Source organism: Nannobrachium achirus (assembly GCF_963921795.1).
Source record: "Nannobrachium achirus genome assembly, chromosome: 7".
Lineage (NCBI taxonomy): Eukaryota > Metazoa > Chordata > Actinopteri > Myctophiformes > Myctophidae > Nannobrachium > Nannobrachium achirus.
This window is the reverse complement of record NC_137816.1, coordinates 70,903,136-70,922,382: the sequence shown is the minus strand read 5'-3', so window position 1 is coordinate 70,922,382 and position 19,247 is coordinate 70,903,136.

Here is a 19,247-nt window from a genome sequence, read left to right as displayed (position 1 = left end):
ATTGAGAGTTTTGAGAGAATTGAGTGCTAGTTTATTGATTGACTGTGAGGTGTTTGGTGGGCGACTGAGGTGAGAGTTTGTGTGTGTGATTGATTTGACTGAAAGTGAGCGAGAAAGAGAGAGAGAGAGAGAAAGAAAGCGTGATTGTTTGAGGTTTAGTCAGGAGGAGAGGAGAGAGGAGAGGAGAGGAGAGGGAGAGATTTGTGTTTTTTTGTGTCTTGTTTTTGTCTGTTTTTTTGTCTGTTCTGTTCTGTGTAGTCAGTCAGTGTTTGGCTGTGTCTGTCAGGGCGACGTTGAGAGAAGGAAGGTAAGCAACAGTTAGCATTAGCATCAGTCTGTGTTTAGGATAGCCTTAGAGAGAGTTCATTGTAGTTTATCTTGGGTGGGGTCAGTTTATCTCAGTTTATATCAGCTTAGATTAGACAGTATTAGACTAGTTAGTGTAGTAAGTGATACATTTTGGTACAGTGATGGGGAAGCGCAAGCTCCCAATGCCCAGTGCAGGCCAGAGGACACTGCAACAGTGTCTGCCACGTCGCAACGTGGAGCCTGTGGACCCAGGCTCCAGCGACATGTTTCAGGGACACCCCCTCATTCCTGTTGCTCGCCGTCGTCGTTCTGGTAGAACGGCTAACCGTCCAGGGCCTCGGTACAGAGCCGCCGAGGAGTCACACGACGAGAGCGATGATGATGATGGTACTGGTGGCGACCTGGAATGGGTTCCAGAGGCGCCGGACCGAGAACGAGTTCTTGGTAAGAGTTGTGTAATGCTATCGTTTAGCTTCGATCAGAGTCGGGTCCACCGCTATCCACCGCGGTGTAGACTTTTTGAGTCATAAAACTACAACGTAACGCTCAAAAAGACTTCACCGCGCTACACCGCTCTGATCGAAGCTTTTGACTTTAGAGATGAGGCGGAAAATAGCCGATATACAAGCCCACAACGCGGCAGCACCTTGCTTTGAGAGCTGAGAGTCTTTTTTTCGGTTCAATAGTCAGCTGGCTCACTCGACATTGTCCCAGTGTGTATGTACATATTGTATTATGTTTAGAGACATGATACGTTTCCATATTGAGAAATTATATCGTGTTTGAGTGTTGAGATCACACACTGCGCCGAAAGTCGGGGGGACGAAGATGGCGCTGATCAGGGCTACACGCTGACAGCTGCCTGATCGGAGCCATCTTCGTCCCCCCGACTTTCGGCGCAGTGTGATCAACACTCAAAAAACGTCTCTCTCAAGTCTCTAAACATAATGGTGACTAATAAACCTGAAACCTGAACGTATATGGTTGACGATGACGTTCCTGAAAATAACCGATCTACAAGCCCATCGACGCGTCGCGCCGCCGCCGTGCTTTGAGAGCTGAGGTGGTCTTTTTTTCCCGGTTCAATCAAGTGTGTATCATACACATGACAATGTCTAAAGTATATGTATTATGTTTAGATACTTTAGACGTTTCTATATTGTGAAATTATATTGTTTGAGACGTTGAGATCACATTTCTATGGTTGACCATGACGTGGCAGAAAATAACCGATCTACAAGCCCATCAACGCGTCGCGCCGCCGCCTTGCTTTGAGATTACACACTGCGCCGAAAGTCGGGGGGACGAAGATGGCGCTGATCAGGGCTACACGCTGACAGCTGCCTGATCGGAGCCATCTTCGTCCCCCCGACTTTCGGCGCAGTGTGATCAACACTCAAAAAACGTCTCTCTCAAGTCTCTAAACATAATGGTGACTAATAAACCTGAACCTGAACGTATATGGTTGACGATGACGTTCCTGAAAATAACCGATCTACAAGCCCATCGACGCGTCGCGCCGCCGCCGTGCTTTGAGAGCTGAGGTGGTCTTTTTTTCCCGGTTCAATCAAGTGTGTATCATACACATGACAATGTCTAAAGTATATGTATTATGTTTAGATACTTTAGACGTTTCTATATTGTGAAATTATATTGTTTGAGACGTTGAGATCACATTTCTATGGTTGACCATGACGTGGCAGAAAATAGACGATCTACAAGCCCACAACGTGATTTATGCATGATGGTATCAGTACAAAATGATGAATGATAATGAAACAATGAATATTATATTATACATATATCTATGGTTGAGATAGTTGCAGAAAATAGCCGATCTACAAGCCCTCAACGTGATTTATGCATGATGTTATCAGTACAAAGTGATGATGAATGATAATGAAACAATGAATGTAGATATATAAACTCCATTGGCATCTGGCATGCACACAAGACATATACACCTGGCATGAATGTGAATGTGATTGTGACATACACTGACACTGACATGAAATCATCACATTGTGTGCTTGCAGATAGGCTATTTTATGCCACCATCTCAACCACAGATATATGTATAATATATATAATTTTCCTCATAAGCAAACTTTTCATAAAGTCTACAATCACATTCGTGAATCACATTCACATTCATGCCAGGTGTATATGTGTGCATGCCAGATGCCAATGGAGTTTATATATCTACATTCATTGTTTCATTATCAGCACATGCCTGATGCCAAGGGAGTTTAGATATCTAAATTTATTGTATTGATGCCATCATGCATAAATGTTGTACATCACCACAACTCTGACAGTGTACAAATATACAGTTTCATGTTGTCTTGTTTATATATTCAATCATGACATGACAAATATATAACAGTACAAACTACACTTTTACAGATTCCGACTATTCTGAGGAGGAGGAGGTGGTGGAGGAGCAGCCCGATGATAGGAGGCCACGGCTGTACATCTCAGGTGGAGTAATAAAATAAAACGGAAACCAGAAGCTTGAATTGTACTAGATAAAACATTTTTTTTACATCAAAGTCATGAACAAGATGGCAAAGTTTAGATTTTGTGCATTTTCCTAATACATTTTCATTTTCTTGTCCCCGAGGGGTAATGTTATATGATATAGAGGATGAGGAGGAGGATCAGGAGGACGGAGCTGCCGGGGTCGTGGGGGAGGCCACCACAGCTGCTGAGGGGGATTGCCAGCCTGGTCCAAGTTCCCAGTCCGTTCCGCTGTCTCAGGGGGTTGGAGCGCCACTTTCCAGCGAGCCAGGTAAATAAAAACAGTGTGTACCGAGCCCGTCCAGATTTGCTGCGTGTCACTCTCTCTCCCCGTTTCCTGTCAGTCTACTGTCCTGTCAATAAAGGCATAAAAGCCCAAAAACATATCTGGGGAAAAAACATGAACCCCATGGGACATGAGTTGGGCAACACTACTAAATCTTGACACTAGACACCATTAGGGTACTAAGAAACATGACGTGTGAGTGTGACCTTAGAAATGTTGTACAAAGAGAAATATACGGTAGATGTGATTTGAATATTTTCTGAAAATCTTTTGCAGTTTCTGCCATGAAGTAGTGTCAAAATGTGCTTGACACATTTGTGTCAAGCACTGAATCAGTACAAAATGATGATGAATGATAATGAAACAATGAATTTAGATATAAACTCCCTTGGCATCTGACATGCACACATGCATGTGTATATACACCTCACATGAATGTGAATGTGATTGTGTCATACACTGACACTTAGTGTATGAAATCATCACGTTGTGAGCTTGCAGATTGGCTATTTTCTGCCACTATCTCAACCATAGATATATGTATAATATATATAATTTTCCTCAAAAGCAAACTTTTCATAAAGTCTACAATCACATTCACGCGAGGTGTATATATAGCAGATGCCAAAGGAGTTTATATACTGTATCTAAATTCATTGTTTCATTATCAGCATTCAATGCAGTAGTTGGATAAAAACACGTTTCTGTTTGATTTAAAGTCTCTACATCTCTTTACTATGATGCATAATGGGGTGAAGGCTATATGTCTAAATTGTAAATTGTTTTGATTTGCATGCTATTTAGCATTTTCTCTTTCTCTGGGATTTCAGACACAGTGAGGCAGGGGACATCTGCTGCTGCTGCTGCTGCTGCTGCTGCTGGGCCTTCGGTTCGTCGTAAGACGGGTGAGAACTGTTTCTGCTCATGACACTGATCTAAGCTGATCTAATACCTCCACGTTTGTCATTTCTCACATGTCATTTCATACAGTGTTACTGTATGTCAACTAAAATGACAGGTGACAAATGACACATGTGCCAGCATGAGGTCAGTATCATGCTTGTTTATTTTTTTCATGTGTCATGACATTCATCTCCATCAGCAGATCTACAAGCTATGCCCAAACGCCAAGGTGGCAAAATGATACTGTACCAGGGTGTGCGTGTTTACTTCGAGCCAGACACCGATGAGGATGTCATTTGTGATGAGTCAGTTGACATGCAGTAACAGCACACAATGTGAGCTTATATGGTCTTACATATGATCTTATTTGTCAAACGTACCACGTTCATGTAGAGAGTGTAGTCACACACGCAGGCTGGCTTTTTCTGTGGGACTCTGTTCTTTTGCCCTTTCTGTGTCACGTGGACTGTGCGTAGTTCATCCTGGTGGAGGGTGGAGATCATCTTCACGATTCGCTTGTCCCTCCATGCCAAAACCATCACTTTGCCATTGTGGCGAGACACTGTTCCCCCCACTTCCAGATCAGTCATCTTGATCTTATATATTAGCTATTTGGTGCAATTTATGTACCACATGAATAAAAACAATATATTTTATGGTAATCATGTATTTCTATGATTTACAGGTGGCAGACCACCCACACAGACAGATCATGCACTGGGGTGGCGTGACGAGAAGAACTGGAGCCCCACCGCCTTCCCTTTCCGTGCAACTCCAGGTCCACTTGGCCGTGCATATGAGCTGGAGTCAGAGAATCCAGTAGACTACGCAGAGCTGTTCATGTCTGATGAGCTTCTGCAGTACATAGTGGACCAGAGTAACATCTATGCGGCCCGCTGCATCGCGGAGGTCAGAGCGAGGGTGCCAGCAGTGAAATGTTCGAGAGTTTATGCCTGGAGGGAGCTCACACTGGTCGAGTTCAAGAGGTTCCTCGGTTTGCTGTTTCTTACGGGCCTAGTGTGGAAGTACAGCCTCGAGAGCTACTGGTCCAAAGAGGAAGCAATTGGAACGCCCTACTTTGGCACCATCATGGCACGCAACCGATTCCAGCTCATTTGGAGGTTCCTACATTTCACTGACTACGACACGATTGATGCCAGTGACCCACTCTGTTTAATCCGCCCTGTTCTTGACCCGTTGCTGGCCAGTTTCAAGCAGATGTATCAGCCGGACATCAATGTGAGCATCGACGAGGGAACACTGCTTTGGCGTGGCAGCTTGAAGTTCAAGGTCTACAACCCAATGAAACCCATCAAGTATGGCATAAAGAGCTACATACTGTCAGAGTCCAAAACAGGCTACCTCTACGCCATGAAGCCTTACTGTGGTATAAGCGCTCACCTCCCAGACACCATCCGGTTCCTGATTGACGGCCTTGAAGGCCTTGGATACCGTCTTTATCAGGTGATGAGCTAAAATGTTATTATGTTATATTGCTTTGCAGTGATTACATTTGCCAGCTGTGACCTTCCATGCTATACTATGTTCTGACCTTGGCTTATCTACAACTGGTGGTTGTTCTCAGGACTAAACTATAATTTCTAACCTCCATATAGGATAACTTTTATAATCACGTCACTACATCCACCATGCTCCTCGGTCTCAAGATGCACACCTGTGGCACGCTCCGTAACAACAGGGGCGAACCACAGGCCATCAAAGATGTCAAGCTGACTGGTCTGGAAGTGGGTGCAACGGTGTCTCGCCACAATGGCAAAGTGATGGTTTTGGCATGGAGGGACAAGCGAATTGTCAAGATGGTCTCCACCCTCCACCAGGATGAAGAACGCACAGTCCACGTCAAACAGAAAGGGGAAGAGAAGAGGGTCCCCCAGAAGAAGCCAGCCTGCGTGTGTGACTACAATCTCTACATGAACGGGGTATGTTGGACAAATAAGATCATATGTACCACCACCACCTAATACATTGTCTTGTCTACTCATTGCCTCATTGCTTGGTGCCTGCAAGCATACAACACATGGCACTGTGCTTGTGAGCTTGGAGCCTGCAAGCTCACAACACGTGGCACTGCGTGTTGTGAGCTTGGTGCCTGCAAGCTCACAACATGCAGTGCCGCGTGTTGTGGTGCCTGATGCTCTTAGTGCCTCATGCTAACATATTTGTCATTATACATTGTCTTGTCTACCAGTTGCGTCAGTTCAGAAAAAGCTAAGGTATGGCAACATGACTGGTGTCTTCGCGCGTGTGCAAGACACCAGTCATGTTGCCATACCTTAGCAACAGGCATGATGAAAAGTACATTTTATTATTTCCCCCTGTAGCCAAAAAAAAAAAAGAAAAAAAAAAATTGCCAATTTTTTTTTTTTTTTTTGCAAAAAAAATATTATATGACGCCTCTGTTTACGCCTCTGTTTACTTGTCTTCTCAGGTGGACCGTCTTGACCAAAAAATCTCCTATTATCCGTTTGTCCGCAAGACGGCCAAGTGGACTTCAAAATTCGTCATGTACCTGTTCCAGATTGCCCTCGTCAACGCCCACATCATCTACAAGCTGAAGAACGAAGTCGACAGCGACGACGACGACGACCAACCAGACGAACCCAAGAGGAAGCCGCCAATGAAGATGAGAAAGTTCATCTTGGAGACAGCCAAGGCCTGGACCAAACTTCCTCTGGTAGCAGAAGCAGAAGCAGCAGCAGCAGAGGCAGCACCAGAGGCAGAAGCAGCAGCACCTGCTCCTCCCCCCCCTGCCCCCCTTGCCCCCACCCCTAGGGGACCCCGCGGCAGGGACCCTGAACATCGGTACGACATCGACTTCAGGGGGCATGTTCTGCAGCCCATCAACCCCAACCCAGGTCAGGAAAGGCCGTTCCGAAAATGCAGGAACTGCCTGAACAGGAACCCACCCGTCCGCAAGGAGACACAGTATGTCTGTGTGGGCTGCCACTATGTCCCCCTTTGCGCCTACCCATGTTTCTTTGAGTACCACCAGAGGTGAGAAGCATGATGCTCTCTCTCACACACACACGCACGCACGCACGCACGCACGCACGCACGCACACACACACACACACACTACACAATGTTTTATTTTATTTTATTTCCTTTGTAAAAAAGAAAGAAAAGAAAACAAAAAGAAAATGTATTATTATTTTCTATTTATTTTTCTCACACTCATTTCATTGGACTATCGCTCAGAGTGAAAGCATCTTTGACATTGAACTGAGCCTACGTCCTGAACTTTTATTTTATTTTCCATATTTTTCACGTCTCACTTTACTCAGTCCAATTGGACTATCACTCGGAGTGAAAGCATCTTTGACATTGAACTGAGCCTACTTCCTGAACCTATTTTATTTTCCATATTTTCTTATGTCGCACTTATTTTATTTTATTGAACTCACTCAGAGTTCAAGCACCTTTGACATTGAACTTTGGGACTTTGAGCTGAAGAAGGCTTGTATTATTTTATGGTTAGAAGTTTGAATTTGATTTGAGAATACCTACTGTCTGTCTGAAGTCAATGAAGTCAAAAGTAAAAGATTCATATGACCTTTCAGCCTGTCTTCATGTTGCCATTTGAACTTGATGGGATTTCAAGCACTTTGTACATGGAAAATCCATTGCATTTGTATATATAGTATATAGTTATAGTATGTTGGCCTATCTATTTTGATGCACTGAAATACACTGTATAGTATATAATATGTTGGCCTATCTATTTTGATGCACTGAAATACACTTGCACAGAAGTACCTGACAGTATCTACTGTTGTCTGATCTCAAAGGTTCAAGGTTGTACTTTATTGTTCCGTCTTTTGTACAGGAAAATAAAATTTTAACCCTAACCCTTGTCTTTTATATTTGTAGAATAAAGTACACATCAAAGCCAAAACCTTATAATGCAGTCTAGAAATTGACCGGCCAAGCCTGCCATGTTTGAATTGCATAGAAAATGGGAAGATAACATTAGTCTACCAAGGCCCCTACAGCAGGTCAGAAGAGGTCAACAGGCAACATGCAGTTGAGCATTGGGCAATATTTCATTCATAGCATTCTGTCATTCAGTTTTAGGCTTTTGTATGTAAAAAAACATTGTATTTGTATATTTTGGCCTTATTTATTTTGATGCACTGAACTAAACCTGCACTAAATGCCTGACCTACTCGTGTTATTTGTCTAGGTGGGGTACAAAATAGTTTCAAGAATTCAAACTTGTGTAAACTAAAACTGACTAAAAGCATCTAGGGGTGCCCACTGGCCTAGTGGTCAAAGCGCATACCACATACTATGATGCCTGCTGGCATCACCGGTTCGATTCCCGATCTGGACGATCTGTCATGACCACATGTCATCCCCCATCTCTCCCATTTCCTGTCAGTCTATTGTCCTATCAAATAAAGGCATAAAAAACAAATCTTTAAACTAAAAGCATCTCATCTCCATTCCCATAATTCAGTAAATGTACTTACTTTCAATCACTAATTGTCCATCACATATCTGGCTACATAACTGACCATTACATGGTACTCAGAGTACTCTGAGAGTGTAAAAATTGACCCGTAAGGGTCCATTTGGTTCTATTTGTACACGTATGAATGACACACACACACCTCTGTCCTCCCCCCCGACCTCGACCCATACCAGTTTGCCTATAGAGCCAACAGGTCCACAGAGGACGCCATCGCCACAGCCCTACACTCCACTCTAAACCACCTGGAGCAGAAGGGGTCCTATGCGAGGCTGCTCTTTGTGGACTACAGCTCGGCATTTAATACCATCGTGCCTGACAGACTGGTGTCCAAAATGGCAGAGCTGGGGGTATCGAGCTCCATCTGTCAGTGGATCAAAAACTTTCTGACCGATCGCCCCCAGAGGGTGAAGATGGGGCGCCACATGTCATCGAGCCTGAACCTCAGCACCGGCTCCCCACAGGGCTGCGTGCTGAGCCCCCTACTCTACTCTCTCTACACCTACGACTGCAAACCTACCAGGCCCTACCAACCCGGCTGCAAACCTCCCACCCCCAGCGGAAATTACATCATTAAATTCGCTGATGACACCACCGTGGTGGGGCTCATCTCAGAAGGGGACGAGTCTGCATACTGTGCCGAAGTAGAGGAACTGGCGGGGTGGTGCGCTGTCAACAACCTAACCCTGAACACCTCCAAGACCAAGGAGGTGGTCATAGACTACAGGAGGAAAAACACAATCATTCCTCCCCTGGTTATCGGCGGCGACTGCGTGGAGAGAGCCTCCAGCTTCTGCTTCCTGGGGGTCCATCTGGACGAGGACCTAACCTGGAGCACCAACACCTCAGCCATCGTCAAGAAGGCACACCAGCGACTGCACTTCCTGAGAGTACTCAGGAACAACCAACTTCCTCAGGACCTGCTGGTGTCCTTCTACCGATGCTCGATTGAGAGCATCCTCACATACTGCATCAACGTGTGGTTTTGGAGCTGCACAGCAGCAGAGAGGACATCGCTCCAGAGGGTCGTAAACACCGCCCAAAAGATCATCGGACGCCCCCTCCCCTCCCTGGCTGACCTGTACAGCTCCCGCTGTCTCAGGAAAGCCCAGAGCATCGTGGAGGACCCCTTCCATCCAGGACACGGCAACCTTGAACTGATGCCTTCGGGCAGACGCTATAGGGCGCTAAACACGAGGACAAGTAGGCACAAAAACAGCTTCTACCCGAGAGCCATTATGGCACTAAATGAGGACATGCTCTCTGAGAGGGGTAGGTAAGATCCGTGGGCTCACAGCGCCTCGCATCGAGGGGCGCTGTGAGCCTACGGATCGGCTGCCACCTCGGATGTGCACCTGGGTCTGAGTGCAATACATTGTACGTCCCTGACGTACAAAACACCTGGAACCCCACACTGGACGGTGGACACTGACTGCGACAAACTGTGAAATCGGTGGACACTGACTGTGACAAACTGTGGAATCGTGTCAGCCGGGCTGATAAAGAGACTGAGTATTGTTACCAATTTTCTGCTGCTAGTTTATTATTACGATCACTATGTGATTTTTATCTTTTTATTCTACTTTGTTTTTTGCACTGTATGCACCTTGTGGGATTGGGCTCAAATTTCGTTGTTCACTGAACTTGTTCTGTGTAATAATGACAAATAAAAATCTATTCTATTCTATTCTACACACACATTTGTAGTGTCATGATTTCGAACGAACACATGGGGGCGCCAAACCTCCTCAATACAGTATATTGACAGGCCTTTATAGGAAGAGTCAGAATTGCATAGAAAATGGGAAGATAACATTAGTCTACCAAGGCCCCTACAGCAGGTCAGAAGAGGTCAACAGGCAACATGCAGTTGAGCATTGGGCAATATTTCATTCATAGCATTCTGTCATTCAGTTTTAGGCTTTTGTATGTAAAAAAACATTGTATTTGTATATTTTGGCCTTATTTATTTTGATGCACTGAACTAAACCTGCACTAAATGCCTGACCTACTCGTGTTATTTGTCTAGGTGGGGTACAAAATAGTTTCAAGAATTCAAACTTGTGTAAACTAAAACTGACTAAAAGCATCTAGGGGTGCCCACTGGCCTAGTGGTCAAAGCGCATACCACATACTATGATGCCTGCTGGCGTCACCGGTTCGATTCCCGATCTGGACGATCTGTCATGACCACATGTCATCCCCCATCTCTCCCATTTCCTGTCAGTCTATTGTCCTATCAAATAAAGGCATAAAAAACAAATCTTTAAACTAAAAGCATCTCATCTCCATTCCCATAATTCAGTAAATGTACTTACTTTCAATCACTAATTGTCCATCACATATCTGGCTACATAACTGACCATTACATGGTACTCAGAGTACTCTGAGAGTGTAAAAATGTACCCGTAAGGGTCCATTTGGTTCTATTTGTAACACTTATGAATGTATGAATGACACACACACATTTGTAGTGTCATGATATCGAACGAACACATGGGGGCGCCAAACCTCCTCAATACAGTATATTGACAGGCCCTTTATAGGAAGAGTCAGAAAAGTTCAACAAACAACCTTTTTATTGTAATTTATAATGAAAGACAGCAATTCAAAGGGTTGTTTGAGATATTTGCTGTAAAAGTTGAGCATTTTATGTTGGTCTGGCAATATTTCACAATATTTGGCAATATTTTTCTTCTCTTGAGAGGTGATCTCGGTCAGAAAATAATGTAAACTTTTGGTCCTAACTTCAAAAAGAAATGTCATATGAACTTACTTTTTGTGTGTAGAATAAAGAACATCCTTCAGGCTTTCAAAACAGGTATCACATTTGCAAATCCTAGCTGAAGTCCTAGCTGAAATTACTTACTGGCACAATATATACAAAACATGTGTTTTTCTCTGACATCCATTTCTGTGAAACAATATTACATGGAATATTGTAGTTTGACGATGTGAACATCAAAATATCTGTAAATAAAGCATGCAGCTGCCTAGAAAGCATGCAGCTGCCTAGAAAAAATAAATCATGACCCATAACAGGAGTTTTAGCCTTGGAAATGCTGAAAGTACCACATAACACAGTTCTATTTTGATTAACCCTAACCCTATAGATAAGCCCATAACTCCACAGGCGAATAATATTTTGACTAACGGTAAAGTCAACAGTAAAGTAAACATCCTACCGATTATTCTGATATGTGCCAAGTTGAGATTGACACAGTACAAACAGTTCTGTACATAAAATAAACCTTTAAATGCGATTATCTCAGAACCTCATTTGAGAGGCAAGATTTATGAGCGTTTTTTTTATTTTCACATGCACTTATATTCAAAATGGAACTATCTGTGAACTCAATTCTTTGCAACATGAAAGAATACACCCTAAAGTGTATCTGCATGTGTTCGCAGTTCATATAATACTTCAAAAAAGTACAGTTATGTATGGTCTCAAAATGAATGGGGAGTCAATGGTGGCTGGGGCTATTGACTAATTTCCAGAAACCTTGGCATTCAATGTGTTAACAAGTTTCCTTTCCCGTAGTAGGATTCATTTATCATTTTTGCATTGAACCTTAAATCATGTTTTGCCTTCTCCTCTGGGGCAATACTGGTAACAGAGCCTTCTGAGCATCTCTTGCTTCCTTGATTAAGTTTAAATACTTCATAAACACACATTAATTCAGTTTAAATACGTCATAAACACACATTGATTAAGTTTAAATACTTAATAAACACACATTAAGTTTAAATACTTCATAAACACACATTAAAATTGAATACTTCTTAAACACACATTGATTCAGTTTAAATACGTCATAAACACACATTGATTAAGTTTAAATACTTCATAAACACACATTAAGTTTAAATACTTCATAAACACACATTGCACCTCATGTTGGGATCCAGTTTGCAACCACTCCAAAATGCTTTTTTGCAGGTTAGTTGCCTTGTTCAATTTTGCCTTTCTCACTTTATATGCTTTTTCGTTTTGTGATCAAGTGTCTCCGACTGGTTTCGGACAGTTTCAGCCTCTGGGGGCTGTGAACCCTTTAAAACAGCCAGCGTGGTGCATTGTGTCACCATCAGTAGGCCTATCCATTCAGTGAAATCAGAACAATGTGCTAAACCCAAACTTAAATCAGTTAAAACCTCAAAACCTTCAGAACAGAGTCAGACCCACGAACGGGTTGCAACCATAACATTGTAACAGTGAACCATGAACCCTCAAAGGGGTTACAACCATAAAACTGAAACCATGAACCACCAATATATTGGACTTGTACCCGATTGTAGACTTGCTGTGGTTGTAGAGATTGCTACGTGGAAGGTTGAGTTAACTGTTGAAGTGGTTGTAGAGATTGATGCGTGGAAGGTTGAGTTAACTGTTGAAGTGGTTGTAGAGATTGATGCGTGGAAGGTTGAGTTAACTGTTGCTGTGGTTGTAGAGATTGCTACGTGGAAGGTTGAGTTAACTGTTGAAGTGGTTGTAGAGATTGCTGCGTGGAAGGTTGAGTTAACTGTTGCTGTGGTTGTAGAGATTGCTGCATGTCAGGTTGCAACTCTTTGGCTTGAGGATTGAGTGTGACTGTGGGTTCCTTTAACATGGTTTCTTTCCTGTAGTAGGATTCCATTCCATCTGAATGTGTGAGTGACAGAGCTTGGCGACTAGGGGATTGTAACACTGCTATTTTTCCGTTGGTAGCTCTCAGTTGTGCATCAAGCTTCAGCATTTCCTCTCTTTTTCAGCATTTCTTCCTCCTGCTCCATTTCCCTTTTCTTTTTCAGAATGTTGTCCTTTGTACTTTGTGTCCAAGTATTCACTTCATCCACAAATTCCATGACATTTATCACTCTTGCATTGAACCATGAATAATGTTTTGCCTTCTCCTCCGGGAGCAATACTGGTAACAGAGCCTTCTGAGCATCTCTTGCTTCCTTGATTAAGTTTAAATACTTCATAAACACACATTAATTCAGTTTAAATACGTCATAAACACACATTGATTAAGTTTAAATACTTCATAAAGACACATTAAGTTTAAATACTTCATAAACACACATTAAGTTTGAATACTTCTTAAACACACATTGATTCAGTTTAAATACGTCATAAACACACATTCAGTTTAAATACTTCATAAACACACATTGCACCTCAAGTTGGGATCCAGTTTGCATCCACTCCCACATGCTTTTTTGCAGGTTAGTTGCCTTGTTCAATTTTGCCTTTCTCTCTTTATATGCTTTTTCGTTTTGTGATCAAGTGTCTCCGACTGGTTTCGGACAGTTTCAGCCCCTGGGGGCTGTGAACCCTTTAAAACAGCCAGCGTGCATTGTGTCACCATCAGTAGGCCTATGCCTTCATTGAAATCAGAACAATGTGCTAAACCCAAACTTAAATCAGTTAAAACCTTCAGAACAGAGTCAGACCCACGAACGGGTTGCAACCATAACATTGTAGCAGTGAACCATGAACCCTCAAAGGGGTTACAACCATAAAACTGAAACCATGAACCACCAATGCATTGGACTTGTACCCGATTGTAGACTTGCTGTGGTTGTAGAGGTTGCTGCGTGGAAGGTTGAGTTAACTGTTGCTGTGGTTGTAGAGATTGCTGCGTGGAAGGTTGAGTTAACTGTTGCTTTGGTTGTAGAGATTGCTGCGTGGAAGGTTGAGTTAGCAGTTGCTGTGGTTGTAGAGATTGCTGCATGTTAGGTTCCAACTCTTTGGCTTGAGGATTGAGTGTGACTGCGGGTTCCTTTAACATGGTTTCTTTCCTGTAGTAGGATTCCATTCCATCTGAATGTGTGAGTGACAGAGCTTGGCGACTAGGGGATTGTAACACTGCTATTTTTCCGTTGGTAGCTCTCAGTTGTGCATCAAGCTCCAGCATTTCCTTTCTCTTTCTCAGCATTTCTTCCTCCTGCTCCATTTCCCTTTTCTTTTTCAGAATGTTTTCCTTTGTACTTTGTGTCCAAGTATTCACTTCATCCACAAATTCTATGACATTTATCATTTTTGCATTAAACCATGAATACTGTTTTGCCTTCTCCTCCGGGGGCAATACTGGCAACAGAGCCTTCTGAGCATCTCTTGCTTCCTTGATTCAGTTTAAATACTTCTTGTTAAACACACATTGATTAAGTTTAAATACTTCTTGTTAAACACACATTGATTAAGTTTAAATACTTCTTGTTAAACACACATTGATTCAGTTTAAATACTTCATAAACACACAGGTTTGGATCCAGTTTGCATCCACTCCCAAATGCTTTTTTGCAGGTTAGATGCCTTGTTCAATTTTGTATTTCTCTCTTTTAGCAAAGTTTCCAGTTTATCCAGTTGGGCTTTAGTTGTCAATATGATTTTTCGTGTCTCCGTTTCGTGTCTCCGTTTCGACAGGACTTTGAGTGGTTTCGGACAGTTTTTCAGCCTCTGTGGGCTGTGAACCCTTTACAACAGCCAGCGTACATTGCGTCACCATCGGTAGGCCTATGCCTTCAGTGAAATCAGAACAATGTGCAAAACCCAAACTTAAATCAGTTAAAACCTCAAAACCTTCAGAACAGAGTCAAACCCATGAACGGGTTGCAACCATAACATTGTAACAGTGAACAATGAACCCTCGAACAGATTACAACCATAAAACTGAAACCATGAACAACCAATGCATTGGACTTGTACCCGGTTGTAGACTTGCTGTGGTTGTAGAGGTTGCTGTGTGGAAGGTTGAGTTAACTATTGCTGACTGTGGTTGTAGAGATTGCTGCATGGTAGGTTGCAACTCTTTGGCTTGAGGATTGAGTTAACTGTTGCTGTGGTTGTAGAGATTGTTGCGTGGAAGGTTGAGTTAGCGGTTGCTGTGGTAGTGGAGGTTGCTGCATGGTAGGTTGGAACTCTTTGGCTTGAGGATTGAGTGTGACTGCGGGTTCCTTTAACAAGTTTCCTTTCCCGTAGTAGGATTCATTTATCATTTTTGCATTGAACCATAAATCATGTTTTGCCTTCTCCTCTGGGGCAATACTGGTAACAGAGCCTTCTGAGCATCTCTTGCTTCCTTGATTAAGTTTAAATACTTCATAAACACACATTAATTCAGTTTAAATACATCATAAACACACATTGATTAAGTTTAAATACTTCATAAAGACACATTAAGTTTAAATACTTCATAAACACACATTAAGTTTGAATACTTCATAAACACACATTGATTAAGTTTAAATACTTCATAAACACACATTCAGTTTAAATACTTCATAAACACACATTGCACCTCAAGTTGGGATCCAGTTTGCATCCACTCCCACATGCTTTTTTGCAGGTTAGTTGCCTTGTTCAATTTTGCCTTTCTCTCTTTATATGCTTTTTCGTTTTGTGATCAAGTGTCTCCGACTGGTTTCGGACAGTTTCAGCCCCTGGGGGCTGTGAACCCTTTAAAACAGCCAGCGTGCATTGTGTCACCATCAGTAGGCCTATGCCTTCATTGAAATCAGAACAATGTGCTAAACCCAAACTTAAATCAGTTAAAACCTTCAGAACAGAGTCAGACCCACGAACGGGTTGCAACCATAACATTGTAGCAGTGAACCATGAACCCTCGAAGGGGTTACAACCATAAAACTGAAACCATGAACCACCAATGCATTGGACTTGTACCCGATTGTAGACTTGTTGTGGTTGTAGAGATTGCTACGTGGAAGGTTGAGTTAACTGTTGCTGTGGTTGTAGAGATTGCTGCGTGGAAGGTTGAGTTAACTGTTGCTGTGGTTGTAGAGATTGCTGCGTGGAAGGTTGAGTTAACGGTTGCTGTGGTTGTAGAGATTGCTGCGTGGAAGGTTGAGTTAGAGGTTGATGTGGAAGTGGAGGTTGCTGCATGGTAGGTTGGAAATATTTGGCTTGAGGATTGAGTGTGACTGTGGGTTCCTTTCCTGTAGTAGGATTCCATTCCATCTGAATGTGTGAGTGACAAAGCTTGGCGACTGGGGGATTGTAACACTGCTATTTTTGCGTTGGTTGCTCTCAGTTGTGCATCAAGCTCCATCATTTCCTCTTTAACATTTCTTCCTCCTGCTCCATTTCCCTTTTCTTTTTCAGAATGTTTTCCTGCTCCTCCAGAGCGTACTTCTCCTTTAATGCATCACATTAGAATGCTGTCTGTTGGTTTAATTAGATTGTCCACATCATCCTCATTCTCTTGAACCATTTCCACAGCCTTTGTACTGTGTCCAAGTATTCACTTCATCCCCAAATTCCTTGATATTTATCATTTTTGCATTGAACCCTGAATCATGTTTTGCCTTCCCCTCGGGGGCAATACTGGCAACAGACCCTTCTGAGAATCTCTTGCTCCCTTGATTAAGTTTAAATGGATACAGTTTAGATACTTCATAAACCCACATTGATTAAGTTTAAATACTTCATAAACACACATTGCACCTCATGTTTGGATCCAGTTTGCATCCACTCCCAAATGCTTTTTTGCAGGTTAGATGCCTTGTTCAATTTTGCCTTTCTCTCTTTTAGCAAAGTTTCCAGTTTATCCAGTGGGCTTTAGGTGTCAATATGATTTTTCGTCTCTCCGTTTCGTGTCTCCGTTTCGACAGGACTTTGAGTGGTTTCGGACAGTTTCAGCCTCTGGGGGCTGTGAACCCTTTACAACAGCCAGCGTACATTGCGTCACCATCAGTAGGACTATGCCTTCAGTGAAATCAGAACAATGTGCTAAACCCAAACTTAAATCAGTTAAAACCTCAAAACCTTCAGAACAGAGTCAGACCCACAAACGGGTTGCAACCATAACATTGTAACAGTGAACCATGAACCCTTGAAGGGATTACAACCATAAAACTGAAACCATGAACCACCAATGCATTGGACTTGTACCCGATTGTAGACTTGCTGTGGTTGTAGAGGTTGCTGCGTGGAAGGTTGAGTTAACTGTTGCTGTGGTTTTAGAGATTGATGCGTGGAAGGTTGAGTTAACTGTTGCTGTAGTTGTAGAGGTTGCTGCGTGGAAGGTTGAGTTAGCAGTTGCTGTGGTTGTAGAGGTTACTGTGTGGAAGGTTGAGTTAGCGGTTGCTGTGGTAGTGGAGGTTGCTGCATGGTAGGTTGGAACACTTTGGCTTGAGGATTGAGTGTGACTGCGGGTTCCTTTAACAGGTTTCCTTTCCCGTAGTAGGATTCATTTATCATTTTTGCATTGAACCTTAAATCATGTTTTGCCTTCTCCTCTGGGGCAATACTGGTAACAGAGCCTTCTGAGCATCTCTTGCTTCCTTGATTAAGTTTAAATACTTCATAAACACACATTAATTCAGTTTAAATACGTCATAAACACACATTGATTAAGTTTAAATACTTAATAAACACACATTAAGTTTAAATACTTCATAAACACACATTAAAATTGAATACTTCTTAAACACACATTGATTCAGTTTAAATACGTCATAAACACACATTGATTAAGTTTAAATACTTCATAAACACACATTGATTAAGTTTAAATACTTCATAAACACACATTGCACCTCATGTTGGGATCCAGTTTGCAACCACTCCAAAATGCTTTTTTGCAGGTTAGTTGCCTTGTTCAATTTTGCCTTTCTCTCTTTATATGCTTTTTCGTTTTGTGATCAAGTGTCTCCGACTGGTTTCGGACAGTTTCAGCCTCTGGGGGCTGTGAACCCTTTAAAACAGCCAGCGTGCATTGTGTCACCATCAGTAGGCCTATCCATTCAGTGAAATCAGAACAATGTGCTAAACCCAAACTTAAATCAGTTAAAACCTCAAAACCTTCAGAACAGAGTCAGACCCACGAACGGGTTGCAACCATAACATTGTAACAGTGAACCATGAACCCTCAAAGGGGTTACAACCATAAAACTGAAACCATGAACCACCAATATATTGGACTTGTACCCGATTGTAGACTTGCTGTGGTTGTAGAGATTGCTACGTGGAAGGTTGAGTTAACTGTTGAAGTGGTTGTAGAGATTGCTGCGTGGAAGGTTGAGTTAACTGTTGCTGTGGTTGTAGAGATTGCTGCATGTCAGGTTGCAACTCTTTGGCTTGAGGATTGAGTGTGACTGCGGGTTCCTTTAACATGGTTTCTTTCCTGTAGTAGGATTCCATTCCATCTGAATGTGTGAGTGACAGAGCTTGGCGACTAGGGGATTGTAACACTGCTATTTTTCCGTTGGTAGCTCTCAGTTGTGCATCAAGCTTCAGCATTTCCTCTCTTTTTCAGCATTTCTTCCTCCTGCTCCATTTCCCTTTTCTTTTTCAGAATGTTGTCCTTTGTACTTTGTGTCCAAGTATTCACTTCATCCACAAATTCCATGACATTTATCACTCTTGCATTGAACCATGAATAATGTTTTGCCTTCTCCTCCGGGAGCAATACTGGCAACAGAGCCTTCTGAGCATCTCTTGCTTCCTTGATTCAGTTTAAATACTTCATAAACACACATTGATTACGTTTAAATACTTCATAAAGACACATTGTACCTCATGTTTGGATCCAGTTTGCAGCCACTCCCAAATGCTTTTTTGCAGGTTAGATGCCTTGTTCAATTTAGCATTTCTCTCTTTTAGCAAAGTTTCCAGTTTATCCAGTAGGGCTTTAGGTGTCAATATGATTTTTCGTGTCTCCGTTTTGTGTCTCCGTTTCGACAGGACTTTGAATGGTTTCGGACAGTTTTTCAGCCTCTGTGGGCTGCGAACCC